This window comes from Ischnura elegans, chromosome 3 (assembly GCF_921293095.1).
Source record: "Ischnura elegans chromosome 3, ioIscEleg1.1, whole genome shotgun sequence".
Lineage (NCBI taxonomy): Eukaryota > Metazoa > Arthropoda > Insecta > Odonata > Coenagrionidae > Ischnura > Ischnura elegans.
In genome coordinates this window covers 98,979,373-98,990,934 of record NC_060248.1, presented here as the reverse complement: position 1 = coordinate 98,990,934, position 11,562 = coordinate 98,979,373, and positions in this window count along the sequence as shown.

Here is an 11,562-nt window from a genome sequence, read left to right as displayed (position 1 = left end):
AGCCGACAAATATCCAGGGTAATGAAAAACTTTCTGCACTTCCGTAGATGTTGTTATTATTCTATCGTTTTGGAGTATTCATTAAGGGGTTTACGTAAAAGAATATTTTTCCACTCTTGGCGCTTTTATAGTATGAGTAGAAATAACATCATACGGCCATAATTTAAAAATCATTCACATTTATGAAATGATCGTAAGAAAAAAACCATGAATATAGCAATGTAGAATAAAAAAAATTCCTGAATAAATGTAGTAGCTAATTTTTTCTATGTAATTGGATTTTAAACTGATACCTCCACTATTAGTCTTTAACAGGTGCCGTGGTGTAATGATTAGCCTACAACACTGCGGTTCCGAAGGTCACGATCAGTTCTCTCGGGCATTATTTTTTTTCTCTCCACCAAAAGGAAAAAGTACGATTATAATGCTTTGCATCTTCACCAGCCAGTCGCTTGCAGTTGTTTATTTTTTTTCTATTTACGGGCAAATCTCTTATGAAGACTCGCTGCATTTCACCGGTAGGCTTTAAATTAATGTCAGGCTGACCAGTGTAGCACGTGTAGTAGAGATCACACACATGTAAAAGACAATGCCATCTTATGATATCAAAAATTTACAACTGTGGTTCTGCAATGTTAGGCAATACGGGCGGACCCCAAGGGGGGGTGCATGCTCCCATCTGTATCCGCCACTGCACCCACCTGGGAACACGAGCAGGCCCGTGCTGGATCCCTTCCTATGTCAGTGGACAGACATGGCCAGAGGGCGCCAGCACTATGCATGGGGAGGACTACCAGGGGTGGAGGTGAGTCTGGGGGGTTTGGGATATAATAAATAAATTTTGAAATTTTAATCCTTACCCTCTTGAGATTAAATTGAATCTTACCAGATTTTATTATATTTATTTATATAATTATTGTTAATATTTGACTCAATACAGAGCTAATTATGCCGTTAAATCATTGCAATCAAGTTAACTGCTCGATGTCGGTATTCTGACTGTAAAATTTATAAGTTTCGGAACAGTTTCCAGGCTAGAGGGCGCAGCAGTATACATCCCAGGCAGCCCAGCTTGGGCCTGAACACGAGAGAGGTCAGAGGATGTGTTGCTTTCAGTTTAAAATCGGTCTGTGTTCCATATATTGTAACCGCTGCCGTTTGGCACGGTTCATGGGTGTTTAAATAGGCGTTTACAAGGTAGGGAAGGCTTATGTAATTTTGTATGAATGTGTGCTTATGTAATTTTGTATGAATGTGTGCGTGTGAAAGGGAAGTGAAGCGTGAATGACCCGGTGCTGTATTTTTCCATCCCCCTCCCCCTCCTACGATTCTTCCGCCTAGGAAGAATGGAAATTTCCGATGTGTACGTGATTCGCAGCAAGTTTACCCCACCCCACTGTGAAACGAGAACACCTGCACATGGCAAGTTGAAGGTGATGTAACCCGCCAACCCCGCCCTTCACAGACTTTGACGAAAACCCCCCCCCTCCCCTGCTGGAGAATAGCCGAGAACCTGCTATTCTGGGTTTTTTCCCACTGCTCACCCCACCCCTCCCCAGGAAGTGACCCACGGGCCTATAAAAGCGAAGTACAGGTGACGACCAAAGCTCTATTCGGCTTGGTTACACGGCCGGAGGCTCTGGATCTCCACGGAGGCAGTCCTGTGGACGAGAGAGAGAGAGAGAAGCAGCAAGGCGTGGAAGTCGATGTAATATTTAAATACGGCAGTAAAGAAGAAAGGAAAGAGGAGACGAGAGGGAAGTTTTCCGGTACGCACAGTAGAAAACGTCACTCCACGGCGCCCAGCGAAGAAGTTCTCTCATCCCACAGCGAGACCAGATGCAGCAACGAATAATTGGATCTAGCCGAGGAAGCCTTATCCATCCGCAACTCAGAGAGAGCGATAAGTACGCTAGCCACCTATAACCCCCCCAAAATTCAGAAGAACCAGAAGAGCCCCATTTCCCCCATTATTCAAGATAAGAAGAATTGTGATACATTCCCGTGCATTTTTTAATATTTTTTTTATGCCCTCCCTTTTCCCCGTGTGTGTGAATGGTTAATTGTAGTTATTAGGACAGAAAGTGATCATTTGGAATTGGCGTTTGTTATTATTTAACCATTTTGCTATATTTTACGCCAACAATTGTTAAACAGAGTTTATTTTCTTTTGTTATTAATTAATTGCTGTCACATGGTATTTAACTGGCCAGTAGCAATAGTTTAATTTCTTTTTATGCAGAGAATAATTCATGCATGCATTTATGCATTTTGTTGTTCATTTTCAAGTCGAAGTGTTTATTAAAAGTATTATTGAAATTGTAAACTGTTACGTAAGCCTTTGTTATTTCGTACGCGCCAGCCTCCATTCAGCAAGTGAATCCACCCCAAACTCACTTATCCATTTCCGTTTCCCCCACCTTCCCTTCTCCCCGAACCACGACCCGCTCACCTTGGGCGAACCCTCCAAAGAATCCTTCCCCACCCCCACGAGACCCGGACGGACGGGTTACAATATGCATCTCTACTACGCATCAGTCACACATAATTTTAATTGAATCACAACTTGTGAGGGGTAAGCATCATTAAGGGTGAAATTAAATGTAATTTATGAAGTGCCAGTATATTATCATAATATTGTAAATAAAGAGAGAGAATTTACTTCCTCGCGAATGCGCACAAATATTTTGAATCAATCGGAACCAAATTTGTACATATGTACATATATTGCCACGAATGAATTGGTTTAAAGACTTTTATAAATCATTTCTACACACATATGTATTATCACCAATTGCTAAAAATTAATATTCATTCTAATGATGATAACATTGCAGTTGTTAAAGTATTCACAAGTTCGCTTATTTCAATAATTTAAAATGGCCATTTAGGGCTCATTTTTTCACCTCAAAGTGGTGCTTACATCGAGATGGTCATCAATAAAATCAAAAAGAAGGCTTCAAGAGTAAATATCAAATGAGAAAGAATTAGTAGTTACCTATGCTGTAAGTTGCAGATGTTATAGTACATAGTCATAGCCCAGACAGAAAGGCATTTGAAGAAGACTGATAAATATGGAATTATTAAAGTACTCTCTTAATTAAGGTAAGTCTCCAAGTATTCTGGCAATCTCCCTCCCCCCTTTGATGGACTTCCCTCTTCAAGACACAATAAGCCTCCTATCTTTCACTCTATCTCTCCTAAATCCTACTCTCTTCCTTTCTCTCCCTCACTTATCCAACATTCTACCCCCTGACAGAGTTTTCAACATCCCCTCCCTGCTTAGTACTCGGTCCATCCATTTCTTCTGTCTTCTCCGTATCTCATCTAGAGGCTGCATCTCCTCACCCACCATGTCCAGCACTTCGTTGTTCCTCCGACGAGCCCAGTTTTTCCTGGAGACGAGCCCAGTTTTTCCTGGAGAAGCTTGATTTATGTTGCCAATTTGAGAGCAATTTAATAGTAATTTTTTTAAATCCTGGAGTGGGCAATAAGTGCAAAAATGATCCATTTATTTTCAAATGAAACCATTGGGTATTTGGGCTCGAAGCAAGAATTAGCTTTAAAAATTTACAAATTCAATGGATTATATCATTATGAATGTTGGAATCATCACACTTCATGCAAAGACATATTAATATAAAACTTATACATATGTAGAACCCCTGAAACTTTCAGATGAGTGAAATGAAAGAAAATAATTTCAAATCCCAACATAAAAACATTTATTCTGACGTACCATTTTACTGATTGCTCATAGACTTGGCTTAGACTTCCAATTACTCAAGGTAATTAGCTAGTTCATTCATCAACAATTAAAAATAAGGTCCTGTTAATATTAACAATTTATGTCTAACCAGTAAATAAGATGTACACCAAAAACCACACCAAAATCAGTTCCCTTTTCACTCTTTGAACATTTAACAGATTATGTCGTCAAAGTGAGAAAAAACTATAGTTTCAAAATTTTTGAACAAGAAAATGGTTAACACATATACACTATCATCCACCATGAGTCATAATATCAATAATACATACGTAATTCACAGTCACAAAAATCAAACATCATAAATATACATTCAGAAGAAAAACTTGATGAGTTTGCATGATAAGTAGGAAATATGTAATTTATGCACCATAATAATATTTGTAATACTAATGTATTTCAATAGATAACTCTTCTCTAAAGCATGACTGGAGGTCTAGAAAAATATTTTATCAAAAATTCAAAATTATTTTTTAATATCCAAAATTATTGTAAATCCACCTTCTGTTGAAAGTTTTTCTTCAAAGCAGAGTCAAAATCAAGATTGAGACAAATATTGAATATAAGTGTAATGATCTTATGTAAGATTATAATTTTTTTACTTTCAATGAAAATGCAAGGCAATTAACAGTTAAACGAATGAAGATTCAGAATAATGTTTTCATTAAAAAAAAAGGATTTTGCATAGGTTTGTTGCCCTTATATTTTTAAATTAAACTTTGTAATTGGTTCATATCATTATAACAACTAAAATTTTCGTGTCCAAAACATAAATAACCCATGAAATGTCATTTTATTATAGAAATGAGTTTTTTCACGAGGCTAGACAGTATTATTTCCTGAATAGCCCAAAATCAAAAGTTATTCCCACTTGTAATTAATAAAACTATGTACATAACTTTGCCAGTGCCATTTTTCACCCTCCAATCCATGAGAAATGAAGATTTCCAAATGAAAGAAGATCGCAACCAAAGAATGAAGATCAACCAAAAATTCTCCTTATCGTTAAAATCGAATATAAAAATAAAATTACCACACATTGATAAAAAAATACAGAGGTATTTATAATATGCATGTTTAAAAGCGTTCACTTTACTGTAACATGAGCACTGAATCCAAAGGATTATTACTGAAAAAATGACTTCCCGCGTATAATGTATCACGGACCAAGAGCACACAAGGAGTCAGCTCGCAAACACACAAGCAGTTTCATTTTCAATCGTGAAAAAATTTAGTAAGTTTGGCTAATTTTCATTTTCATTTTAAAATTGGCTGGTTATCGCCTATATGTATACTAATCCTTTGTAGGTAAACAATGGACATACAGGTATGCACAAACAAAACCTGTGAGTTTCATCGTGGTTCAAAGACCCATGGGGCTACAGATTGAAATCTGACATGACTGTTTTGCAGATACAACTCTCTACCTCCTTCCTGTTCGCTCAGCTAGTCCACCCCTTCCACGCTAACTCTTCTCCCCTGAAACTTGAGCCGTGCGACCTCTTGCTGAACTAAAATTGAATGGCAGTTATTTCTATTGTTTAAATTTGCCCTCAACATACTTTACAATGGGTAGGTCCCTCCAAAATGGAAAATAAAAAAATAAACAAGTGCAATTTTAACCCGTGCCAGCAATAATCTACTTCTTTAATTCAAGCTGATCCTTCATTTCTTAGCATCTTAAATAGAAAGACTAAAAAAATTAGGAAATGAATGAATAACAAGAATTCAGTGTTCCATAAACAAGTACAGTAGACTCTCGTTATTACGACGTTCACGGGACCAAAAAAACCGGAGGTTCGTAATAACGAAGTCCGTATGAACGTTTGTTTTAGGAATCGTCGAAAAAAGTGCATTATACATGAGATTAAACCACGCGGAAATATATGTAAACAGGAAAATTCGATTCAGTTTTTCAACAGAAGAATGCGGCATGACGCAATCGAGCGATGATGTCTTCCCGAAAATACAGTAAGTCCGATATACGAACTAGATGCGTTCCAAGACCTTTTCCCTCAGTTGTTAAACCCACAGTCCGGGCGCCGAGAGTTGTCCGATGACAGGCAGAATATTCTAGGTCATGTTAGAGGGCAAGGCTGCCAGGTAAGAAAGGGGAACGCCTACAAAGGGCTCCGTGAATAAAGGAGCCGGAAGGGACGACGAGCGTGAAGGATCCAGGGGAAGAATCACTTGTTTTGGTAGATCAGGCTTATTTCGGTGCTCCTTATGCATTTGACAACGTTGTATGACTAGGCAAGAGAGTAAGGTGCGTTCGGGGGATAGCGATTGACTATATATCATGCTGGCGACGGGTTATCCACCCCTCGTATTGTGCCGTCATCGGAAAACTCTCGTCGGCGGGACTGTATGCAAGGAATCGAGGAGTACGGTTATCCTTCAGAATGCAACACTGCATCACACTTACGCGCTGACTCACGATCGTGACGAACTGATCTACCTGGGCGTGCGACGCATCCGGAGCCGAAAATATAGCTCCCCGCGGTGACGAAGAACGGGCAAAACGCTGAACAGTTCCTAAATGCACTCCGGATTCTATGATACTTTATTCAGATTTTGCTCACAGTGAGAATTCCCCAACGTCATACCGCGTAGCAACGGCCAAATGGGAAGGTGCCAAATTCGAAATTTGAAATTTTTGAATGCTCGTACCTCTGAAAATACGTAAATCGAATGTGCGTAGGAAGAGGACAAACTACGTCCAATTTATGAGCGTTTATGTGTGGGTCACCATTACTCCAGAACAATGAAGCTCATTATATGATGTTGCGAGTAAGTTGAATAAAGAGCCATAATTGGCGCTCTTGGGCACTGTACACGAGAATAACTTAAACGTGGCACGATTATTAATACTTAGTGTAGTGAACATCCACCTAAATGCCATTGCTTATGCGTGAAACTTCGTAATAAAGTTCATTTTGTAACCGCTGGGACCGGGACTGTAGTTCGTAATTTCGTTCAAACTAAAATTTCGTTATGACGTTTCTTTTACTGTAGCTTTGATAGGCCTTTTCATCGGAACCAACAATTTGCCTCGCAATAACGAGAATTTCGTAATAAAGTTGTTCGTATTAACGAGTCTACTGTAGCAACATATTAAATGCTCACACAAATACTCTCTAAACCCATAATTAGGTTGTCCAAAACAGTTAGTAAAGAAGTTTTACCGTGACCCTGCAACAAAAAAATAAAATAAATTCAAAGCTCGCCATTTCCATGAAAATGAATCGTAAAAAATAAATCTAGTTTTTGAAAAGTTTTTTGACCTGAGTAACTGACGAAGCCGGTTTATAAACAGAAAGGTTATGAATAATATTTGAATACTTCAGAAAATTTCACAGACACATGAATACTTCTGAAAATATATAAAATTAAGGGCATTAAAATATTCAAAATATCATGTGAAATTATGGAGTTTTTGAAGAGGGGTTTCCATCATTTACAAGCACGTAGTGACAGGCAAGGGGACATGTTATAATCACATGGGGTGAGAGTTAATCCACTCCTATTTTTTTACATACATCAAGAGTCAAAAGAACCTCTCGAGTGAAATATTCTGGAGGAAAAAAATGTCCCTCATCCGGATACTAGGGTGGGAACTATTCATGAGAGACAAAATTCAGGTTTGTAGCACTATTATGGATAGGGACAATTGGAATGTGAGATCACTTCTGGCTTGCAGAAAATTTCCACATCCGAAGAAGGAACTCTAAAGAATGAATCAATGCTAGGGGAAAAAAATATTTTCAATTGACTTTTCAGTAAACCAGAGATATAGGAATCACATGAAGCTGCAAAAGCTACCAAAAACTACTAAAGGAGCAGATACCAACAGCAACAACAACAGGGGACTTGCATGAATTTTTTTTTATTTTACAGGCCGACAGAAAATCATTTTCTGAATTCAAAAAAGAAAACCGCATGTAAATCTGAGTTTTCCTTCATGAGATATTCAATCATAAATACAACGAATTTTAAAGCACATCAAAAACTCCCTCACCCCCCAAGCCACTGCTTAAGAAGCCTTGATGATGTCATCTGTGACGAAACTTCACACGAAGCAATTGTTGTGATTGTTTGTAATAATAGCCAGCAGTTATGAGAGCTTCTTTTGTGAGACGTGTTGGTTATTTTTCAATTTAAAGCAAAATATCCGATGATAGAGGCTTGGAAGCCCTCATATTTTGTATTATTTATAATATTAATAACTGAGTAAGGGCAACAAATATAAAACTGGAGCAGTTAAACCAAAAGTTTTATAATACCTAAATAATATCATTGTATGGGTCTGAGCCACAGCCTTTGGAGGGGGATAAGTTAATTGTAACATCAACTTCATCTCATTTATTTATGTAAGTGGAACAATTTTGATGTTTTCTAATGTACGCTATGCATTTATATGCAATAAGTTCATCCATTTCTTCGTAGGCACCAGAAAATTAATCATTTAGGACTGCTTGTGCTTGTATCATTGGGTGAATTATAGTCAATACAACTTTTGCTCGCTGTGTACTATTCAAACGAGTGGCAACATTATCATCCATTTTTCTGATAACTGAAATATATGAGGTAAAACGCTTGTACTTCATCATCCCAATGTCACATTTTTAATATCTCAAGTAAAAACCGTGGCACAATAGCAATGGGAAAACTTTTGATAGTTGTTTTTGCCTATTTCCCAAGAATAACAGCACATACACAAGTGACTACAAGCGGCTATATCCTCCCAAACAACAATGTTTACAGCATGCGCTCAGTGTATTTCCCGACTCCCAATGGCAGTTTAGGCACATATGATGGCACCCTTCGCTTCGGCAGAGCTCAGGTGTCTTCAGCCAGTGGTCGACTTAGAGAAATTTTGCTCGATTATAAAGTCAATTTTTTTATTTCTTCTGATGATGAATGGAGGAGCTTTAGGTATTTTTGTGAGCTAATATATCCATTTTACCTGTTCAAAATAGTCCCAGCAATCGACAACCCATGCAAGTTCCCTATTTAATGATGATAAATTTTGAAAAATGAAGAAAACAATGCAGAAGAATTGGAAAATAGAAAAATTGAAGGAGCCTCACCATCAGCAGACTTGTCAAGAAAAAAAATGTTGAAAATAAAAATTACAAGAAGACATGGAAGTAGTACCTGGATGACTTAAACAAAGGAATGATGTCAGCACAAAAGTAATCAAAGAGGAAAGTGAGCCAGAGAATGATGATTAAAAATGAAGGAGAAAAGACTAACCCTACCTATCCCCCAGGGCCAAGTAGGCTCTCAGAAATGGAATGGAAAATAAAAACAATGTTCACCAAGAGCATATATCAATCATTTAGGATTACTTTACTACAGCAAAAAACTGTTTGTATTACCCATTACCAACTAGATAAGTTCACTCATTTTTACCTAAGATTCTGGCTTGAAGAGCCGGCATACAACATCAGCTAAAATTACTCATAAAGGGGTTGAAGTAACTTAGTTTAGTATAACTATGTATAATGGAATCAATTGAGGTGGTGGTGGAACAGCATTACATAGAAAAAGTAAAGTTTCATGCTGTCAAGAAAACTTCCATTGCATAACACGTTACTATCGGTCCGTATCATGAGTAAAAAAAGTATGACACACTCTCAACTACATACCGTATATGTCTGAATATAGTCCCCCCTTTTTTTCCAAAAATGCCTGTGGTAAAAGTAAAGGGGGGACTATATTCAAACGCATTTTTCTAACTTTTCCTATGTACAATGGGGGAGTAAAGCATTCCAACTAAGTTTGCTCTGCCACTATTGAACCACACGAAAAATCATCGACCTTTCTGATGGCAGGTTGTTTCCAAGCAGAATCAGAGAGAATAGTTCAAACATATCAAATTGTATTCATCGATTCACTGTAAAAATTGGAGACAAAACACTTGCAGCATGTCTGCCACATGGGTTTTCCCCCTGGTCACCTGAATGATGGTGCATTGAATAATTCTTACTAAACACCTTTGAAACGTTCAACTCAATTCCCTAGCCAGAAATTCTCTGCATATTTCCTCTTATGCCTCTCTTTTCATAATGACTAGGTCCTCACCTTCCTTGTACTCTAACAAGCAAGCTTTATGTATGCCTTCTTCAACTCATATGTTGAAAAGAGGAAAACTGCTGGGTGTTAGAATTCCCCTTATTCGATTTTGGCCCAAAAATAACATGTCACCAGAAAGGAAACTGACTTTCTAGCAGACTGATAGAGTGGGCATAAAACTTGAAAAATTAAGGGGAGAAGTGATAACACATCAAAAAGTCCGGTTAATTTTTTCCTATACTTCAGCAAGTCTCTCTTAATGCTTGTAATAATGATACCACTCTATTGCATCATTTTATGTCCAATGTTTTCTGGACAGCACCTTTTCCATTGTTTTACAATGGTACATCATTAAAAATACATTTGAGTGCATTGTAAAGCTTTCCATTTTTATTACTCTCTTTGGAAATGGGACATGCAATACTAGGCATCCGTGATCCCATATCCAGGACGCAAGAGCAAAGTTTATGAGCTAGTTTTATGATTATGATACATACAGTGAGTCCTCGTTCTACGTCACCCTGTTTAACGTCATTTCACGATAACGTCACGAAAATTTTGAGACCATCATTCGTTTATCGCACCTTCGCTTCGCGATAACGTCAGGGCTTTTAAATTTCGCGCGAGAAAAAAACGCGAAGCGGCGGGCGTTGAAGGTTGTTCGTTTTATGGGCGGTAATACAGTCAGTCTAAACAAAGTGTAAAACGGTGCGTTTATTGTTAATTGCGATTACGGTTTTAGCAAATTATCTGCAAAATGAATTCTTAGGTAGGTGCGCAAGGTTATACTTGACATAATGGTTTTCGGAACCTAAAAATTGATTTCAAGGAATTTTTCCGTGTAGAACTCGGGAGTTTTTGTCGTCACTTTTTTCGGCGTGTTCACTATAATTTTGGTTCCTGTAACTGCGACGATGGTTCAGCGATGATGATGCCCAGGCGACGCTCACCTGGGCGACCACCATAGCGAAGCCGAAAAGCAAATGCAGGAAGATACAAAAATGGAGAAGGATTTACGTCACTGCTGATATTGTCGTCGATGAAGACAGGAACTCGTATTTATGCCATAGCTTGGCATTCCCATCGTAAAAAATGCCCCAGATATGATAAGCTAAAATTTTTTCACGTAGGAATTGTGAGGTCCAGGACCCGATATTCACTTTTTACATTGTTTCTTATGGGATATTATGCTTCGATTAACGTCATTTCGTTTATCGTCACATTTTTCAGGAACGGTAAGTGACGTTAAACGAGGACTCACTGTACATGAAATTTCCATGAGAAAAATGGGCGACCTTTTAAAAGGTCACAATCTAATAGATTGTACTTTTGCTTTGATTGCATTGGTATAGTAAAAATATTAAACCAAGATGCAAGACTTGCTTGAGTTTTTAAGTATCATAATTAAAGTAAAGGCTCACAAAGAAGACAAGAGATAAACTCATCAATTTTGATAGTACATAAATTAAAAAATGTAAATGGACAAAATAATACCAAGGGCAGAGGGCTGGATCGAGGATTAAAATTAACCTCAGAAAAAGCAGTGTAACAAATTTACGCAAGCTCCTCTATCAACTAAGCAGAGCTGTGAAACTAAAGAGACCAGATCAGAGAACAAAATGTTGATAGCCACATCATGACATTGTACAAACCCATTATTTAAATACAATTTAGAATTTATTCAATTACTAGTACAGTTACAATGGATTATCAAATAC